Source organism: Dromaius novaehollandiae, chromosome Z (genome assembly GCF_036370855.1).
Source record: "Dromaius novaehollandiae isolate bDroNov1 chromosome Z, bDroNov1.hap1, whole genome shotgun sequence".
In the NCBI taxonomy this organism is placed as follows: Eukaryota; Metazoa; Chordata; class Aves; order Casuariiformes; family Dromaiidae; genus Dromaius; species Dromaius novaehollandiae.
The window spans coordinates 81,704,817-81,723,340 of record NC_088132.1 but is presented as its reverse complement, the minus strand read 5'-3'; the positions used below and the strand labels follow the sequence as shown (position 1 = coordinate 81,723,340).

At 50.3% G+C, this 18,524-nt stretch overlaps 1 protein-coding gene across 2 annotated transcripts in view; it reads left to right on the top strand.

Annotated features, from left to right (window-relative positions):
- The window catches only part of LOC135324725 (zinc finger and BTB domain-containing protein 7C-like), a 182,947-nt gene that overhangs the window by 97,883 nt on the left and 66,540 nt on the right, over positions 1-18,524 (top strand). For both annotated transcript variants that reach the window (XM_064501563.1, XM_064501564.1), the window contains one exon: positions 7,186-7,246. The gene's annotated coding sequence lies outside the window, so the exon portion shown is untranslated. The remainder of the gene's footprint in view (positions 1-7,185; positions 7,247-18,524) is intronic.

Sequence of the window (18,524 nt, the reverse complement as noted above, 5' to 3'; positions counted from 1 at the left end):
AAGGCCGAAGGAGATGCATGTTCTTGTTGGCCACGGCAGGAACCTCTCTTACTTGTTCAGGGGCATTTTGCATTTGTGTTTTGCCCTCTGCCTTTCTGCGGCGCTGGGCTGGCTGGGCTCTTGTACTCCTCCAGAGTGATTCTGCTAATGGGATCTGACCTGATGGCTTTTCATGTTTTAAGTAAATTAAACACAGCTGCTAGGAAAATACAGTAACCTTAACAGCACCATGGCTCCGTTGTCTGCATTGTAATTACAGCGGCAACTGCCTGGAAGTTCTACTTTCTGGTTTATTTTTAAATAACTTCTAAGCTACCCTTTGATCAACTGCTTCATCCCCGAGTCCTTCTTCTCCTCTTCTGGGTTTAACCCTTACACCTCAAGCTCCTTCTTCAAGCATCTGGCTCCTTACGACTTTGTCAGGCACAAATACAAGGGGCTGATTGCAAAAATGACATATAGCAGGTTTCCGTAGCTCCTCCCTAAATAGACACAGCAATTTTGAGCCGAAAGCGAATCTGGGTAGAATTTTAAGCTGGAACGTAGGGAGTGAAAGCGTAGCACAGGCGTGCAGGGAGCAGCGTTTAAGGCTGCTGGGGAGGTGCCTCCTGAAATGTGCAGCTTCTTCCATTGCTTCAGCTGAAATGCTTTGTGCCCCTTCACAGAGATGGGCTTTGTGTCAGTGACAACACTTTAATCAGAAGCAAAAAGAGTTGGTTTTGTGTAGGAAGCCGAACAAGAAGCCTAATTAATTTTCCGTCATCAACCACATGAGTGGAACCCATGTCTGCAAGAACAAATGATGGGGTCTCAGTGCTGCCCTAGCTGCATGCTCCCCGCCTTCATTAAAAACTCGCACCAGGTTCACCTTGGGTCAAACCTGGGTGCAGGGAAGTGACTTCAGGTTTTTCATCAGAGCCTGCAAAGGGGCTCAAATGGCAGTATCTTAAACATGTGCCAGTGCAGGGAGAGATGCTGGCTCAGCATCGCGGGGTCCTGGTCCCACCACAGCCTGGTGCTTTCAAGGCACTGAAATTCCCCAACTGCGCTCAAGATCTCATCAGCTTTGATTCTGACTCGGCTACTTTTCATCATGCTAGAAATGAGAGCCGACACGTGGGATGAACTGTCTCGTGGAGCTCAAAGGGTACTTCCACCATCCCCATTTGCCAGCTCATTTTCCAAATTGACTTTCAGTTTTTTCCACTGGAGTGGCTGGAATTGGCAGCAGGCAGATCTCCGTTGTAATGGCCTGGTCTGCTCGCCCATCTGCTGTCTGCAGCATGTCGTCGTATATCTGCTTTGGAGAGCAAAGCAGGTGCCTGTGCATTTGAGCTGAGCAGAAGCACTGAGTGAGTGTGATTGGGGTTGTAAAGTTTACGAGATTCTGTGTTTTATGGTAAATTTTAAATTGACTTTGCAATCAGGGTACATTAGAGTTTTTAAAGGAAAGTCAGTGTGATGTGTTGCAGAACACAAGGTGGTAATTTCCCCTGTTATATTGATGCTATCAACAATAAAGAATGAAGCAGCTGCTGCTCGGAGGATTGGTTTTTTAATGCATTTGATATATATAATTTATAGACTATTATTTATTACATGGGGTTTTCCCCCCTTCAGCTTCTCCTAGTGGCTTTCCCTCTCCCTCCATTATTATAACAATGCAATGAGATCTTATCTAGCACTTTTCGTCGGTGGATTCAAAGCACTTTCCAAAAGCAGTTGAGATCATTATTTCCATTTTTACACAGGGAGGGAAAAATTGCAGGCTAGAAATGGGAAGGGGTGTGAGCCCAAAGACACATCCGGGATACTCTTCCTCCTCAGTATCTCCTGCATTCACTCACTCACCTCTCCCTGGTTTGGAAGAGCTGAGCTGTCTCCTGCAAGTCCTGCTCCTGCTCCTGCAAGGCAGAGCTCCGCGCCTGCACGGTGCCCCCACGGCTGCTGTGGGTCCTGTCCCCACCCACCCACACGGCCACCATCGCGAGCCCACGAACCAAAGCGCCTTTTCTCTGTGCACAAAAAGGAGTTTCCGTTAAAAATGGCAACCGTCATCACAAGCACTCCCCTAGGCAATGAAACCTTCACGTGTGGCAGTGTGTGACAGAAGTGCATTTTGCAAAATAGGCTTGGCAGGTGGGATTTTCCGAAGGGGCTTCAGTGACTTGGTTGCCTCGATGCCAGTGGACTTCTCAAGGACACAGTCATTGGGGATGACATGGACTTTTAGTGAGGCTCAGGCTCTGAAGGTTGCTCTGTTAGCTGAGAGAAATTGGGTTTTCATCTGAGCAGAAATTTTTCTGGCTGGATAGAGTTTGTCTGTCCACATTTAGATGTCTGGATTGTGGCCACCTCTGCAGCAGTGGTCCAGACTCCCTTTAGAGTCAAGGGAGAGAAGTAAGTGCAGTTTGGAATGGGGAATTTCCTCTTTTCCTTAGGTAGATGTCCCACACAGGTCAGCTGGATCTTGCTGTAGCTTTTCTCCTTTGCCTGTGAAGGGAGTTTTGCTACCTAGCCCGGATGTGGGCATTTTTCTGCAGATACCTAATGCAGGGTGAGGAGAGTATGACCCCAGGTGTCTCCTTTCCACCCAGCATTTCAGTATCTTGACATAAAGTCGAATGGCTAGAAAGAGGATTATTGCAAAAACAGTGGTTTTCTCCACGTCTTCACTGAAGCCAGGATTTCACTGTCATTTCTGTCTGACAGCGTGGCAGGGTTTGCCTCTAGCTCCCTACCTCACTCACAGTTATTAAGCCTGCTAGAAAATGGTTGTGGCACCTTACTGCTGCACTAAGGTAGCCTCTCCTGAGTGCATCTGGATGTGAAGGTAGGGTCAAAGACTCTTGAGAGAGTATCAAGGAAATGGGCAGAGGCCTCTGGAAAGAGCCTAGGCAGGAGGGGAACTCTGAGATGAACTCAGGTCCCCAGACCTGGGCTTATTAGTTAAAGCTGAATCGCAGGAAAGGCATTTTACAATGTTTGGCTTTCAGGTGATGTCAAGAAGATGAGAAAATTGATCGCAAAAGTCCTGGATGGTTTAAAGTAATAACTGATTGAGATTTAATGTAATACAGCCTTTAGCAGCCTCTGCTTTCCAGATTAACAGAGGGTGTTTGCAAACAGCACTTTGGAAACAACTTATAAGTTTATTTAAAAACTAGACAGCAAATTCCATTTGGTGAATGATTCATGACAGAGAGTTGGGTATCAGTTGTTTTTTCCTTTCTTTGTCAAATTTCTTCTTTTTAATGGTATTATCTGGGAGATACACAACACTAACCATTCTGCAACTGTTTATGCGCCGGGGCTGTTCCACTGCACTGTACCATAGCACAGGCCTGAGAATGCAAAGCTGAAGGGCACTTTCTTCTAATACAAATCAATTTAATTTTGGAGCTATCAAAACTGGGACCAAGAGCTCAAGGTGGGCTGCAGTAGAAGATTAAGGTGTGAACTAGATGCCCAAATCTCTGGATTTTTGCCCAGCACAGTCTGTGGAGTCTGCAGGGTGTTTCACCCTGAAGTAGTTAGGGATATCTGAGTAACTGAATGGCTCTGCAGACACCACTGGCTGCACTGACTACAGTAAGAGCTTAGACAGCCAGCTTGCCAGCACACATGTAGACATGCAGCTCATTATTCAGTTGCTAGATATAAGTGTCTAGTTTTACCCTAAGGCATCCTACTTAAGCTCCAGCTGTCAATCTAGCAGGGTGCAGGTCCAGCATCAGATCCGGCAGTCCTGTGCGGGGGGCCTTGGATCACCTCGGGAGTCTAACATGGAGATGGGAACATGTGTTTAGGCAACTAAATCCAACACTGACATGCAGACACCCAAATCCCCGTGTCTGAGAGCTGAATCCTACCCTCTGTGCCAGGGACTGGTGCAGATTTATCGGGCTGTCTCCCATGCAGCGTGCACCCATAGCCTGGCTGCTGAGGGCAAGGCGACAAGCAGACTCATGGGTGAGCTGATGTGGCATCTTAGTGATGCATTCAAGGAGGGTAATTAGAAACCTTAGGTCATATCCAGGAGGGTGTGTTGGATTCATCTAGAAACCGACCCAAGAAGCTAAAAGGGACCTTGTGGCTGAGCGAAAAGCCACATGCAAGCCTGTTTGCTTTGCAGCTTTCATCTCGCGTGCGTTTTGGGAATGCGAGAAGGAGGCCTGGGCTGCTCGCCGCGATGCACCATCCTATTTGGAAAATGCTACCAAGGCATTTTCTCCGGCTCAGTCTTTGCTGGCTTAGAGGGTATGTCGTGAGTGCGATTGTTCTCAGGCTCTGTTCTTGAGGCACCTCTCCATGGCAATCTGTTAATGAAACTGTAATTCAGGCCCAGCCTTTGTCTACCCCAGTGACTCCCATTTATAACCTCGTCCCATGAGGATTCTCCTGAGCCTCAAACAGTGATTTTAGATGTCATGGTGCAAGCTGTTGTGTCCCTGAGTTCCCCTTGCCACAGTTAGAAGCCGCAATGCAGGCCTCTGTCTCTTGAGAGAGGAGCCAACTTCTTTAAGTAGAAGTTAAAGTTGGAGCCCAGCATCGCTTGAGAGAAGTGTGGTGCCAGATCCTGCCCTGATGCCGGGAGGAGGTTGTGCGCTGACCTCAGCAGGGCCAAGCCTTTGCTGATGATCTCAGGCGTGAAGCCAGGGCATTGCAGGTATTTGGAGGCTTCACTGGGAATTTTGCCCAAAATAATGACAACAGCACTCACCCACACGGGCGTGTTGACAGTGGCCTGCATTAAGCTCTTCGCCCCCTCGCTGATCACTTTTGGCTGTTCAGCAGCAAACAAGCCATTAGTCCTCTGCAGCGGTGGTTACTCATCAGCTAATGATCTGAACTCGGGATGGGGCTAAGGAAGGAGGTCAGGCTTAAGTGCACAAGGTCAGAGCAGCTGGATGCTCTCAAACACAGATGGACTCATTAGCCGCAGAGAATTCCCGTTCTCGGGGCCGATTACAGCCCTAGCAGCCAGGCCAGCCTGGATTGCCATCGTCACCGGGCTGCTGGGCAAGGCAGTGTATGCTATAAAAGTCACCTGTGCTCCTTGCTGTATTTGCTGCCTAAATATCCTTGTATTGATGGTCTTAGCTGCATGAAAAGGAAAAATACAGGCCATCACAAAGATTATTGCTTGTGTTTCTTCTCCGCTCCTTGAACACACACACACACACACACTGCAGTTATCTTACCAGTTTAATGAAACAGTTGCAGGGGTGAGGGCCCCTTGGTTGCTCTGTTCTGGCACAATAATCCAGGTGTAGATCTGACTTGAGAAATGTTGTTTGCGCCTTCCTGCGGCAGAGTCCCATAAAGGTTGACCCAAGACTGAGGTGGATACAGCCTAAGTCTAAAACGAAGAAGAGGGTGGGAGAGGGTCCCCAGTTGCTTGCCCGTGTCACACGTGCGGTAGTGGGGGAGCTCGTGCTTACAGAGCCCCTCCCAGGAAAGCCATGCCAAGGACTGCCTGGAGAAGGGGACGATGAACTGCTTGGGTGATTGAGTCAGTCACAAAGTGCTCGGAGACCCCGAGAAGAGGAGCCTGCGTCTCCAGCTCCAGCTGACCCGTGATAACACGTGTCTCCTAGCATTTGTTTCAATCTTCTCATGTAAAATTTACCAAACGGGAATGAACTGCATTTGCTCTGCCCATGTCAAACACAACAAATTCAGAGACTGCACACAATAAATGACTCTCTTCTCTCATTGAGTGACTCCCAGTTGACTGCACTACATGAAGTCTTGGCAGAGAAATCCCTTTTTTTCTTGCGGGTTTCATTAATTGTTAAGAACTCATTGACCCCAGCAGCAATTCAGGTTCAAATCCAGGTTTAAGAGCAGGTGTGAGCAGGAAACAGTTGTAGGCGTGAGCTGATGGTGCCAGTTTGGGGACAGTGTACAAGGTAGTGAGTTCATCACTTCTTTTGCATGCGGATAACACTTGTCCATCTGACTGCTGAATTATGGAAGCAATTTCCTATTTTGCCCTCGTTTACCATGTGTGACTGGCTACACGCTACTCTCCAGCCGCAGCACAAGCCAGTCCGCATTTGCAGCTGCCACACCGGTTCCCTCTCCCCTTACCCAGGAGATCTGGGGTTGCCAGCAGGCAGTTGTACCTAGAGGGGTTCTCGGCCAGGGGAATATGGCAGCTGCCTGTTGGTAGCAATCTCACACCCCAAAATTACAATTAAATGGAGTCGAGACCCCCAAACCACTATTTTGCTAATCCTTCCTCTGCTGCCTGATGCCTGCCCACTTCCAAGCCAGCTACTGTCCACTTTGTCCCTCGTGAATCACCCCGTAGCCTGCGTTATTGGCCATCAGCGTATTTCATTACCTAATCTAGTAGATGCTGAATACAGTCATATTCACCTAACCTGGATTTTTAGCTTTTCCAAACAAAGGCCTAAGTTAAGACAGGTGGAGGCCTTGTATTGGCAGGATTTGGGATGGTGCCTCTCATGCACCTTGCCCAGCTGGGCCTGATGTGTGCAGGACGTGGGGTTGTTGCCAACACCGCTGGAGAAATGAGCTGTGCATTTAGGAAGGCACAGAAACTTGATAATCCCACAGGGACAACGCGGTAACGTTTAGCTGACGGGGGGTGGGATGGGCGAACCTGCCAGTGCTGCTTGGAGAGGATCTGTTTCGGGACTGTTCATCTCCCAGCTGCTGTAGGAGAAGATGTGTTACAGCTGAAAGGTGGATTGGGTTTGCACCTCTACATCCATGATACGGTGTTGCTAAGGGATTTCATGATACAGGCCTGCCTGTTTAGGCATGGGACATGGAGGAGCCAAGAATCAGCTGAACTGCCTGTGGAAATCTGGTGTGAAGCAGGCTGGTACCCTTCAGAGTAGGGGTGTGAGGTTGGGGTGAACAGCAGGAGAGTTTTGGGGCCTGGTCTTGGTTTGTGTAGCAACATAAATCAGGAGTAACTCCACGATAGGAGCTGCTGCCCAGGCACAGCTTGAGCGAGGGCCTCTGCAGCAGCTGCAGGCAGTGGCCGTGGTGGACCCGGTGGAAGAGCAGGAGCAGGCCTACTTCTGCGGTTTCTCATGGGGTAGCTAGTGCAGAAGACAGCAGAAGGCTTCTCCAGGGCAGGCTCTCCAAACAGATGAAGCTCAGTTCTGGATCTCATGAAACTTTTTTCTCTCTGTCGTTTCTCAGGAAATGTTCAAAGGCGCCAAGGGAGAATCGCCTGAGATTTGAAGCGAAGACAAAGGTAGCGGTGAGTGTGCGTTCCTATGTGCGGAGCTCGTGGCTCTGGGGGGAGACTTGGTTGCTCTCAGGAAGCAGGACACATGTTGAGTAAGACGGTGCTGTCCTGATGCCTTTCTGATGTTCTTGGGGTCTGATCTTCAGGTACTGGGGACTTCTGCAGGAGCTGAGATCTGGGCAGTTTGCAGTATTGATCGGATTTCACAAAAATATAATTCTCTTGTGTTATGAATGACAGAACTGCTAATTTCTCCTTTTGTAAATCTGTAGAAGATACAAATTTGTGTGTTCTTTATGCTGCAGTACTGGAAAGAGCAGCAGATAGTTCAGCAGCTGCACAGGAGTATGATGAGCAACAATATTTGTTAATGCTTTGAGTGCTTTTGGCTTTTGTTGTGCTTGGCCCCGGTGCAGACCCAGTCACGGGGGTGTGATCTGGGTGACATTTCAAGGTCCTCTCCAGGCCTGTTTTCTACAGCTGTCCCACAGCAGACTGTGGCTTGGGTCTCTGCCTAGTGGTCTTGAATAGGAAGAAAGGAGCCTCGTTTTTTATCTGGTAAGCTGGTTCAAACATGCCAGAGCCAGACCCTGAGTCGGTTGTGCTGAACCAAGTTATCTTCCTTGGCACCAGGTGGGAGGCTTTCTGCACAAACCTCGAGTGGGTGACTGCCTTGTCTGCACTAGCCAAATCCTTGGCAGAGCTGTGCTTTGAGTACCCGCAGTTGCCCTTCGTGGACCAGCTTTTCGTGTCTTTCACGTGGGCACAGGTTACAGACGCTGAGGGGCACCTTAGCTCTGCATTACTCTTTTGGCAATACGGTATCCTGGACTGCGCGAATGTGCAGGAGCATTGGCGGTGGAGAGCAGATCATGGGGAGATGGGGATTTTAAGACTTACATCAGCTGCATGGAGTATAGGTGTGAGCTTAAGGAGGAAGGGGTGTTACGAGCAGAGGTGAGAAAAGGCTGCAGGAAGGACTGTTTTTTAGACGTTTAACAATGTAGATGACTAACTTAGATGCAGAGGTACTTTATAGTGAGTGGAGGCGTTTTTAGCTTATGTTACATCCGATCTAGTTTAGACATCAAAGCTGGGATGAGGTAGAAGCTCATTTCTCTCCTCTGGCTGTATGGGAAGTGCAGATGACACTGGACTTTGGCATCTCAGCCGTAGTTGGTTGCATTTGGGGAGAGGATGGGTGCCTGTGGGGTCACATCCCGGCACAGGCGGACAGGGAGGGTAGGCAGTGGCTGTCCCTGGGTCTTCCTGGCAGCCCTCCGAGCAGAAACGCCTGAGAAGCGATGCACAACGCTGACTCCAAAACAGACTCTAATCAGGGGCCGAAGCAGAGCCCAAACTCCTCCGTTGCTCCCATACCTCCCACTCTCTCCTTGTTGCCTCTCTGCAATCAGCTAGAAAATAGCTCAGCATGCCTTCCTGAGAGCAAAAACTTGCTCGCCTGTAAACAAAGCAGCCTGGAAGGCCATCTGCAGCACCGGGGCACGGTGGCACAGCGGGGCGGCTCAGCTCCCCCAGCGCTGTGCGTGGCGGTGAGCCGGGAGGTGTTGAACCGTGCCCCCCAAGGAGCTCAGCAGCTCCCCAAATGCATCTGCATTTCACCTCTGTGCACCTCAGTCCCTCCTGTCTGGCAAAATGATACCTGCCAGTGTCTCAGGGGATGGGGGGCTGGTGAGTATCCAAGGCTCTAGTACATAATTAGGAGGGGTTTTATAAGGCTGGCATGGGGGTGACTTTCCTCATTTACATCAGCTGAGGTTTTGTCCCTTTTGCTGAAAGAAGCAGAGCTCTTAAAATCCTGAAGTGATTCAGCTTATTAAACATCCGTTTGCACTGCACTTAGCATTAAATAATTGGCTCCTCGGCATATTTGACTTGGATGATATCTGATAATTCTGTGAACTATCCATCAGGCTCTATTATCATCTCTGCACTCCTGCTCGGGCTTCCTCGTGTTGACTTTGCCTGGGGTTTACAAATAGATTTTGTTTCTCCTGCAATCTTGTTCTCTTTTCTTTCTCTCTCTCGAAGGAGCAGTTTCAGTCTCCTTACAATTTGTGCAGACGTTCGAGTTGGCTGTGACGGCGTCTTTCTGCTGACTAGTGTGCGATCGGTCCCATCCCTGTCCTGGATCTGCTTCTGCCACAGCCCCCATGAGAAGCAAAAGCTCTAATTTGCCAGAAAGGAATAGAATCGTTATCTCAATTGAAATAATTTCCTTTTCCAACCTACAAACTGATAAACCATCAAATTGTTGGAGTTTCCTTATCGGCTCATAGAATTTGTAGGACACAGAATAATGACCTGTCAACTTGCCTGCAGCAGGCCAGCTCGGTAGCACGGCACCAGTCACACGTAGGACAAAACCCCGGGCTGTCTTGATTGTATTTTAATAAGGATACTTAAGATGGCTTCTGAAAAGCCTCCTAACCAGATGGGTAATGTGAGAGCTGAGACTTTCTCATAACCCCTTGTTATTTTCGGTACCTTTAGGCTACAGTATTTGCAGTCGAGGCTGAACCCTTCTGCAGTTTGAAGCAGCTGTGTATCTTGCAGGTCGAGGAGCTGCTAACTGGACAGTAATCACCTGGCCAGAGTTTCTGCAGGAAAATATTTTTATTTTCCCATTTGCTGCAGGCGACCAGAGCTCTGGTCTGGCTGACCTGAGGGTGTGATCCTATAAAGGTCTTTTGTCACAGTTTTTGGGACTGCCTTCTCTTTTAGAGGAGGCCAGTTTGGAGGGAGCCCTGTGCCTGCACTCTGGCTCCTAGCCCTACCGAGGCCCCATCACTGTATCAGCAATGAGCAGAGGTTGAGAGATGCTCAGCCCTTCGGGAAACCAGGCCCCCGCTCACCTCCCCAGTACTGCAGCATCCTGGAAGAGGCAGGACCACCTGGAGACCATGTCCCTGTCCATCAGATCCGCTCTCTCAGAGCTACTCTTGCTGAGACCACGTACAGCAGAGCCGAGGGCTGCAGCCACATGTGTCCTGCTCTACAAGGTCAGGATCTGCTGCTGTATGCCTTGCCGTTGTCGTGTGAGAGAGGTGTGAATATAGGTGTCAAGGAGGGGCTCGTGCAAAACCAACTTCTTCCCTTTTACACAGAGTGAAAAATGGTCTTCTTGGGGTAATGTCGTAGTGGGGACTGTTGTCAGGAGTCTCGTGTTTTAGGCTGAGCAGGTGAGATTGCAAGTGGGGAGATACCAGAGGGTACCAGGGTGAGGGGTATCATAAAGAAGGACCCGTCTCTGTTATGAACAGAGGTAGCCCGCACACTGCTTTTCTCAGTCCTACTAGAGACATCTTTTGCTTCTGGGGCATAAGACATGCAAGGCAAATTCAAGCAGCCAGGAGCGCACAGGGCTTCAATCCCATTTAGGAGCCCTTCAGGCCTTGCGTTGAATTTTACCCCTGAGTTTCAAGATTGCCCTTTAAAACATCTCTGCTAGTCCTAATCTGGCAAGATTATTTGGACAATGATAGAAGCAGATTAATGTCCAAGAACATCAGCCTGGTACTTTTGTAAAAACATGTCAGTGCAATTGTCTAAAGGAAAAAAAAAACCATTTAATTTTGTACTGAAACATATTTGCTCTTGTATGGATGAATTTCACTTAGCATCATAGGTCCTGCACAATATTGGACAGAAGCAAGCTCTAAACTAGTAAATTCATAGTGTAAACAGAAAAAAAGGAGAAATACTAGAGAACAAGAAATACTGCTTCCAGTTCATGCATGGGGAAAGCTGATGCAGGAAGGTGTGAAGTGACTCACCAAAGGCCATAGTCGTAAACTTATAGCAGAGGCATATCTGCTTATCTGAGCTGTGTGCAGCGTTTTAGCCATTAGAAATTTTGCTCGGATTCCCTGAGAGACAGAGGAGGTGACACAGCTCCCCTAAAGCCATAAGACAAAAGGCTGATTTCTGCGATGCTGCTTTAACGTCAGTACCTTGCCTTTTTTGCAGATCCGCGTAATGACATTCATGGTCACACATGCAAAATTCCTTTCAAAAAGCAAACGGATCTGGCTCCGGCTGGCTCTCGCCTCCCGCTGTGGTTACCTCCGGACCCCAGCTCGCCCGGAGTGAAATGAAAAGGGGAGCTAATGTAGCGGGGTCGTTTCTCACTGCCGAATTGGTCAGCCGTCTGCGGAGCCAATTTCTGCAGCTTTCAGTGGCGTGGCAGACCCCTGGGTAATATTTGCCTGAATAGAGCCATAAGTGTTTAAGCTGTATTGCTGGGAATGGCTGTTTTATCCTATGCATCTGAGATTTCAGCCCATCAGACATGAAGCAGGTCAAGACTCTTATACCATTGTGTGCATTATAGTGAACAGAACAGAATATGCTTGATAAAAGAGAAGACTTAAAAGAAACGCTTCTTTAGGCCTGCAACTTTCAAGTAGCACAATGCATCAAAGACCCCTCGTACAGACTTTGAAAGGGGCGAAAGGCATTACCTAATATTTGGAGGAAATGAATAATAAAGCGTCCCAAGTGCCTGGAAACTAATTTAGGAGTGCACATTGCACTGTATTGCCTCTGCTGGATCCGCTCCCCAGAAGAGTTGCTAACAAAAGATTTAAAAAAAAAAATTGCATTTGGAGACCAACTTTTCTGCCTTGAAATGCCCCCTTTTTGTCATGTTTCCTGGTAAGAGTAACTTATGAAAAGATGAAATGCAGAGCGTGCTGCAAACACCAGGTCTCAAATGAAGCTCGAGAGCCCGCAAGGTTTCCCACCATTCCCCTCCCCACCGCAGCCTTTTGTTCCTCAGTGTTGAAAGCGTCGCTAGCGATGCACTGTAATAGTTTGTTCGCGGGATGCTGAGGCATCTGTCAGCACGAGGGGCCACGGCACTACACGCTCGTGGAATTTAGTGGTATCTTGGGAAAAGAAAAAAAAACCCCTATCTGTGTGGCCCTTGCTTTTGTTCCAGCAAAATCGCCGTTGTTCGCTTTGGACAGAGGCTGGGCCACGCTGTCAATAACCTGCTGCTCTTTGCGGCAGGAGTCGGGAGCCTGGCACAATGCTGAAGGACCGGTTACATCTCCGGTGTCACCGCTGATACTGAAGATGCTGTTTGGAGCCTGAAACTCCTCCTGCAATCGCTTGGTTTGTTAGAGAAAGGGTCATGCCCAGAAATACAGTGGTTTCTCATGCAGCGGTCTCTACGACCATTAAGGCTGCAGAGGGGCTTGAGGGCTGCAGTGTGTGTAAGCCCAGATTTCAGCTCAGGTCAAGAGACTTAGAGCCTGGTCTGAGTCAGACTGATGGGAAGTCCATCCTGTTGAGAGCGATGGAGCTGGACTTGACCTGAAGAGCCCAGGCTGGGATGTCTCCGGGACTCCGGGGAGCGATACTGTAGGAAGGAGGGCTGAGAGAGAAGAGCAGAGCTTTTGCTCGTCAACGTAACCTGCTCCTGAGCAGGCTTTTCCCCGAGGAGTCAAATCCCGTGAAATGCCAAATTTCTGCAAATCCCCTCAAGCAATGGGAGGTGAGGGCGGTCGGCTCTCCCCTCCCACAGGCTGGCTTTTCTGTGGAGATGTTTGGGTGGGAAGGGCAAGCCGCGGCCGGGTGGTGATGGGGATTCGGGTCGCCCTTCGCGGAATCAACTGCGAAGGGTGTCAAGGAAAGAGAAGCCGAGACACCAGGCAGGGCTGGAGGCATAATTATCTCGCCATCAGCCAAACAGGCTCCAGAAAACCTCGGCGGCCTGAGCCGGCTGCGGGGATGCGGAGGAGGCTGCGGGAGGGCCGGCTCGCCTGCCTCCTCGCCCCCGCTCCTCCTCTCCGCGAGCTCCTGCGCCGGGCCCCGCCGCCCTTGCTTGTCACATCAAACTTTATTTTTACCATCTGTGGAGATGTAGTTAAATTTTAGTGCTCTCTTATCTCCTTCTCCCCCAGGCCGCAATTAATTGAGGCTGGGAGGCTGGCAGAGCCGCTCAGGCAATATTTACAAGACGAAGGGAATGTTAATGGGCAGCTTGGGTCAAGCCGGCGGCCGGGGCCCGGCCCAGGTGGGCAGTGACACTGGGCGAGGGAGCGGACCTCCGGGCCTCGCGCCGGCCACCGGCAGGGATTAACATCTCAGGGAGCTCAGCTCTGCGTCCAAATGAATCAAAACCAGCTTCCCCCCGCTATATCCCATTAAAATGCTCGCGCTGGGGCTGCTGTTTCTGTGGGACCGGCTGGCAGTGGAGGCAGCCACGGGAGGAGGACAGCAGAGACCTGAGATGGAGGTGGGTGCCTTGGAGTTACAAACTCACCAGATGCCGCAGGAGTAGGAGAGCTTGTAAGGAAATGGTGTTCGCCCTGCTCTGCTACCTGCAGATGAGCCAGGCTACGAACGTCTGGCCCGTCTTTGGCACCACTTGATGATGGCAATCAGAAATGAGGGTAATTTCCTGTGGAAAAGGGATTTGGCAGCGCTGCAAGGGGAGGTTCATGCCCTGCCTTAACAATACCGCAGCGTCCGGGGGCTTTTTAGTTCCCATGCTTGGGTTTTATGTTCCATATTACTTCTCTTTTAATTTTTATTACTTCGCTTTAATTTTTGATACAGTGCTGGAAGCACCTTGGTGGGCAGAGGCAGCTCTGCTAGCGCTGTCACTTTGTGGCTTGACCTACATTTCAGAGAGAGGGGCAGAGAGGAGCCGGACACGGCCTCTCCAGCCCGTCGTACAGGGCCGCCTCTGCCGAGGTAGCTTTGGTGCTGGCTGCTTTCGTCTGCCGGCTGCTACGCGCCAAGAGCTGGGCTTGCAGGGGGTTCCCTGGTCCGTGCCTGGGTGCTGAGGACATCACTAACCCAGGTAGGCAAGTAGGGATGACCGCTGGCCGACTCTGCTTTCTTCCTACCAGCAGAGCAGACAACGTTTGCCTCTCTTCTGGGCATGTCCCCTTTGCCTTTGCTGTAGCCCTGTTCCTGCTTAGCTCTCTGTTGTGGAGAGAAGCCACATCTCCCCTACTGCCACCCTCTTACGCAAAAACAGTAAAATAGGGAAAACCCTATGATGTTCCTCTTGGAAACGTTAGCATCCCAGAAGCAGTCAGGGAATTGTCCACCCTCTGCTGAGCTGCAGCCCTAAAACCAGATCCCTGTGGGTCTGGTGATGCTTCTTGTTTCAGAGTAGCTTTGGAATAAGATGATCTGTAAATGGAAGTAAAGGGGAGGAGTTATTTAAGTGGCTTGACTGGGAAAATGGCACTTTCCAGACTGTGTGATCATGGGGCAGGACTGATTTGCATGTCCATGTAAATGGATACATACCCTGGGTGTCTCCCAGGGTGTAATCCATGCCAGCTGATACGACCCAAGTCAGTGAGGAGCAATTTCATTACTTTCTACGCCGCATTTCTCCCCAGTACTTCGAGACAGATCCAGACTCCACCAGCGTCAGCAGAGCTTTTCCACTGACTTCAGCTGGCTCTGGCTCCATCCCTGAGAAAGAAAATGTGACACAACCTCCATGTAGCAGTTTATTCCTGGTGACAAGTGCACCTTCCCCGGTGACCTTTCACACTGCCGAACGGAGCGGATGGGCACTGTTTCCCTCCCGGGCAGGCCAGCAGCACGGCTGTCAGAGCCGGGGAGTTTGCATGCCATTAAGAGAAATCCTCCCTGGAGTACCCAAGGGAGCTCAGTGCTGGTTCAAAAGGTTTCTAAACACTGTCAGCTCCTGTTTGGGGCTGCCACTCTGAAGGGAGATCCTGCCAAGAAGGTCATGGGCTGAAGCAGGCCGAGATTTGAAGCAATTGTGGTTTGAAATGATCTTTGTCAACCCTGTTAGAGTTTAGCTCTACCAAAAGGCATTTTAATTGGTATCGAGGCCAGTAAAACAGTAGCCACCAGATCAGACCTGTGATACAGGAGGTGCATGCGGTTACAGGTCTGGGAACCACATTGGCTTGTCTTGAGCATGGAAGTAGGGATGCGAACAGCACCGCAGCCCGTTGCCCCTTCAGTTTGTCTCAACATAAGATGAAGATAAGCTTGATTAGTCTTTCAGCAACCAAGGAAGTCAGCCCCACTGTGTCTGGCTTCTCAGCTTACTGGGATCCCACTGCCTGCAACTCCTGGTGTCTAATCACGTAAGGTGAGCCAGGAGCCCCGGGCATGTTGGGTTGTCCTCGCAGGTGAGGTGGTGACAGTAGGCCACAGCCCTTGGTCAGCAAGGCAGCACTCTGGTTCATCTGCAGCCGACAAGCGTCTTGCGAGGGCAGAAAAGAGCCTGTGATGCTGTACTGCAAATGGTGCTGGAGGAGCACGAGGCAGCAGCCTTCCACCCAAGCCCAGCAAGGCCTCGGTGGGAGGCCACAGGGAAAGAAGGGAGCCCCAGGTCCAGTTTGCTCCTGTTGCCACTGTGTGCCCAGATCACTGTGGCTGTGGCAGAGGGGCAGGGCAGGGCCCCCCGTGTTTCTTAGCAAAAGGAGAATTTGCTGCTGCTTGTAAATGGGGGGCCTTCTTTGGTGGGCTGCCTTGTGAGCTGGGCAGGACCTCAGCTGTGGCCGTGGTGTCTGCTTCCCCGCTGGTGTCAGCATGTTGGAGCACCGTGGCTCCATCCTCTCCCTTTTCTGTCCATCCGTTCGCCCTTCTTTCCTTCCTTCTTTCCTTCCTATATATCCGTCTATCTCTCTCAGATGGTTTCCACTCAATATTTGGGGCAGGAGATAGCCTTCCACGTGCATGTGAGTACATCTTTCTCGCCTGTTGTCAACAGATGTGAGATTTGCTCGTGGAAATGGCAAAGCCTCCGCTGACTTCCACAGTGCAGGATCAAGCTTGCAGTGCTTCTCTCCCACCAGTGTTTTAGTTAAATCATAACCAGCTCATCAGTACTGTTGCTTCAGGTTTCTTCATCAAAACATTAAGAACAAAAAAGAAAAAAGCTTTCTACCAAAAGCAACAGAGCCTGCAAAAAAAAAAAAAAAATAAATAAAAAAGGGAATGTTTCTTGAGGTGGAAAAAAAAAGCCCCAACAAAAAAATCCAATTTGTTTCTGCATTTTCCAGTTCTGGTAAAGCAGAGGCGACACAACAGCTTTTGTTTTGTCATTCGCAGAGGTTGTTATTCACACCTGAAATCTCGTATTGAAAATTTGGCATCATTTCTTCCACTTAGGTAAAAACGTCCACCCAGGTAGCTGGTACATGTAGGTAGCTTCACCCTTTGGGGTTTCGTGGGAGTTGCCTACTGCAGAATAGGTAGACTCGGCTGGTGGGGCCGCGGTCTCCTTTCCACCGCATCCCAGAAGTCCCATCTCTCACTGCGAGCAGAATAGTTTCCCTCCGCTAACGAATTTATTTATTTTGACCTGTCATTAAGGACATGCGTGCATCAGGGTGAAAGGTGGGAATGATCAGTGCTTTGTGTGTTTTACAAGCCCATTTTGTGTTCGTCTCGGTGGTGCAGGAGCAGTAAAGAGCTCGGTGCTAGTGCCTGTTATGATAAGTGAGTTTTGGAAGAGGTTTTCTGTCTGATAGTCCATCTAAAACTGTGGGGAAATGCCATCCTAAAGGCTGTTAAAATACAATTGCTCACTGATTTACACAGTCAAGGAGTGCCTCTTTAGTAGGAGATGTATGCTGAATAAAAGCAGTTCAAGTGGTGCTTTTAATAAATACATAATGGAATGGCATTTTATCTTCTGCTTTAATCCATTATGGCAGTGTAAGATAGCATATCCCTCTGATAGGTTTTAAGATAGCAGAACCCTAAAGTCAGACCGCTCTCTTTGTATCTCTCCAAAGCAAACTGTGCGCTGGCGAAAGGCTCTGGGAGCTGGAATTTTGCTGTCGAAAACCTGCGGCCGTGCGAGGCTGGGTGCCGGTGCGACGGAGGTCGGCCCGTCGCCCCGTCGTGGGAGCCCCTGCGCGGTGGTGCCGGCTGGGGGAGGAGGAGGATGGGTTCGTGCCGAGGTGCTGGACCATCCCGTGCAGGGAGATGGGGTTTGGTTTGAGTCCCGGCGCCTTGGCTTGAGCAGGGAGCCCTTTTCTGGGATAAGCCCTTCCCAAGCATGCCCTTGGGGTTACCGGAGGCTCCCCGGGAATCGCGAGTGGAGCCAAACCCCTTGGCGGCCACACTGTGAGCTGGGGCTGAGCTCCGCAGAGCCCCGAGACCGCTTGGCCTCTAGGTTAGGAAGGGAACAAGACGCTTTGGGAAGCAGGAAAAGGGTCATTTATCCTGCCGATGCTCATCCTCGCTCACTCATTGTTTCCGTCAAAAACCCGGCGCTTAGCTGCTTCGTGAATGAACCCAGTGTCTGCGCCTCCAAAAACAACTCGGTCCGGTGAAAAAATAAGAGTTGCAGTCACCTCCTGTCTGGTCTGCTTTGCTCCCCCCTCCTCCCCCCCGGCCACTACTTTTACTTCCACATCCATCCTGTGCAATTCAGTCTTCCCCCTCGGAGGGCAGACGGGCCGGACCCCGTCCCCACTGGGTTGCCCCGGAGGGCGGAGTGCCCCACTCGATGAGGGACGTCGCCGAGCGTTCCCGAGACAGGCTCATTCAAGCCAAGGCGAACAGGAAGGTTTTAAGGAGAGGTTTGGAGAGGGGGAAGTGACTCAGTAGCCCGGCGGGAGGGCGGAGGGGGGTGAAGCCGGACGACAAGCGGCTGGAGGGAGCTGGATAGCTGGAGAGGGCCGGGTGGGCTCTGTTAGCAAACCCTTCTCCAGCAAGGACCCGCGTGTCCACGGGCAGGTTGTTGCGGGAGGCCCCAGCCTGGTCCCGGCCTGGCCTGCATGGAGAAGCGGCATCTAATGTATTTTAGCTGTCTCTTAATGCAGTTTAGCAGCTGGGAATGAGGAGAGCTGGCACCATGTCAACAGTCGGCTCTCCAAGGACCATCTGTGAGCGAAGGGCAATGAGAACAATTACCAGCCAGAGAAAAAAGCGCAGAGAAGGAGAGAGAGGCTGCAAAAAGCTGGGGGAGGGCATGAAGCCAAGTAGAGGCAGAGCAAAGAGGACGATAACATCTCTAATAGAATGAGAGGCCAGAGAAAGCACCTCGGGCACTTCTGACCAGGGTCTTTCTAAGGCAAGAGCCAAGTTCATGAAGACGCTTCTCCACACAGTTGGTCTGTGGAACTCACTGCCGCATGATGCCTTCAAAACCGGGAGCCTAGTAGGAGCCAAATAAGGCTTGGATATTTTATGTGACTGGCAAAGAAAGCAAGAAGTAGTATAAATTAGCAGAAAGACAGCAATTTGGAAGGGGGTATTCGACCCCCTTCTTCAGAGTTTAAAACAATCTTGAACTGGTCGAGAT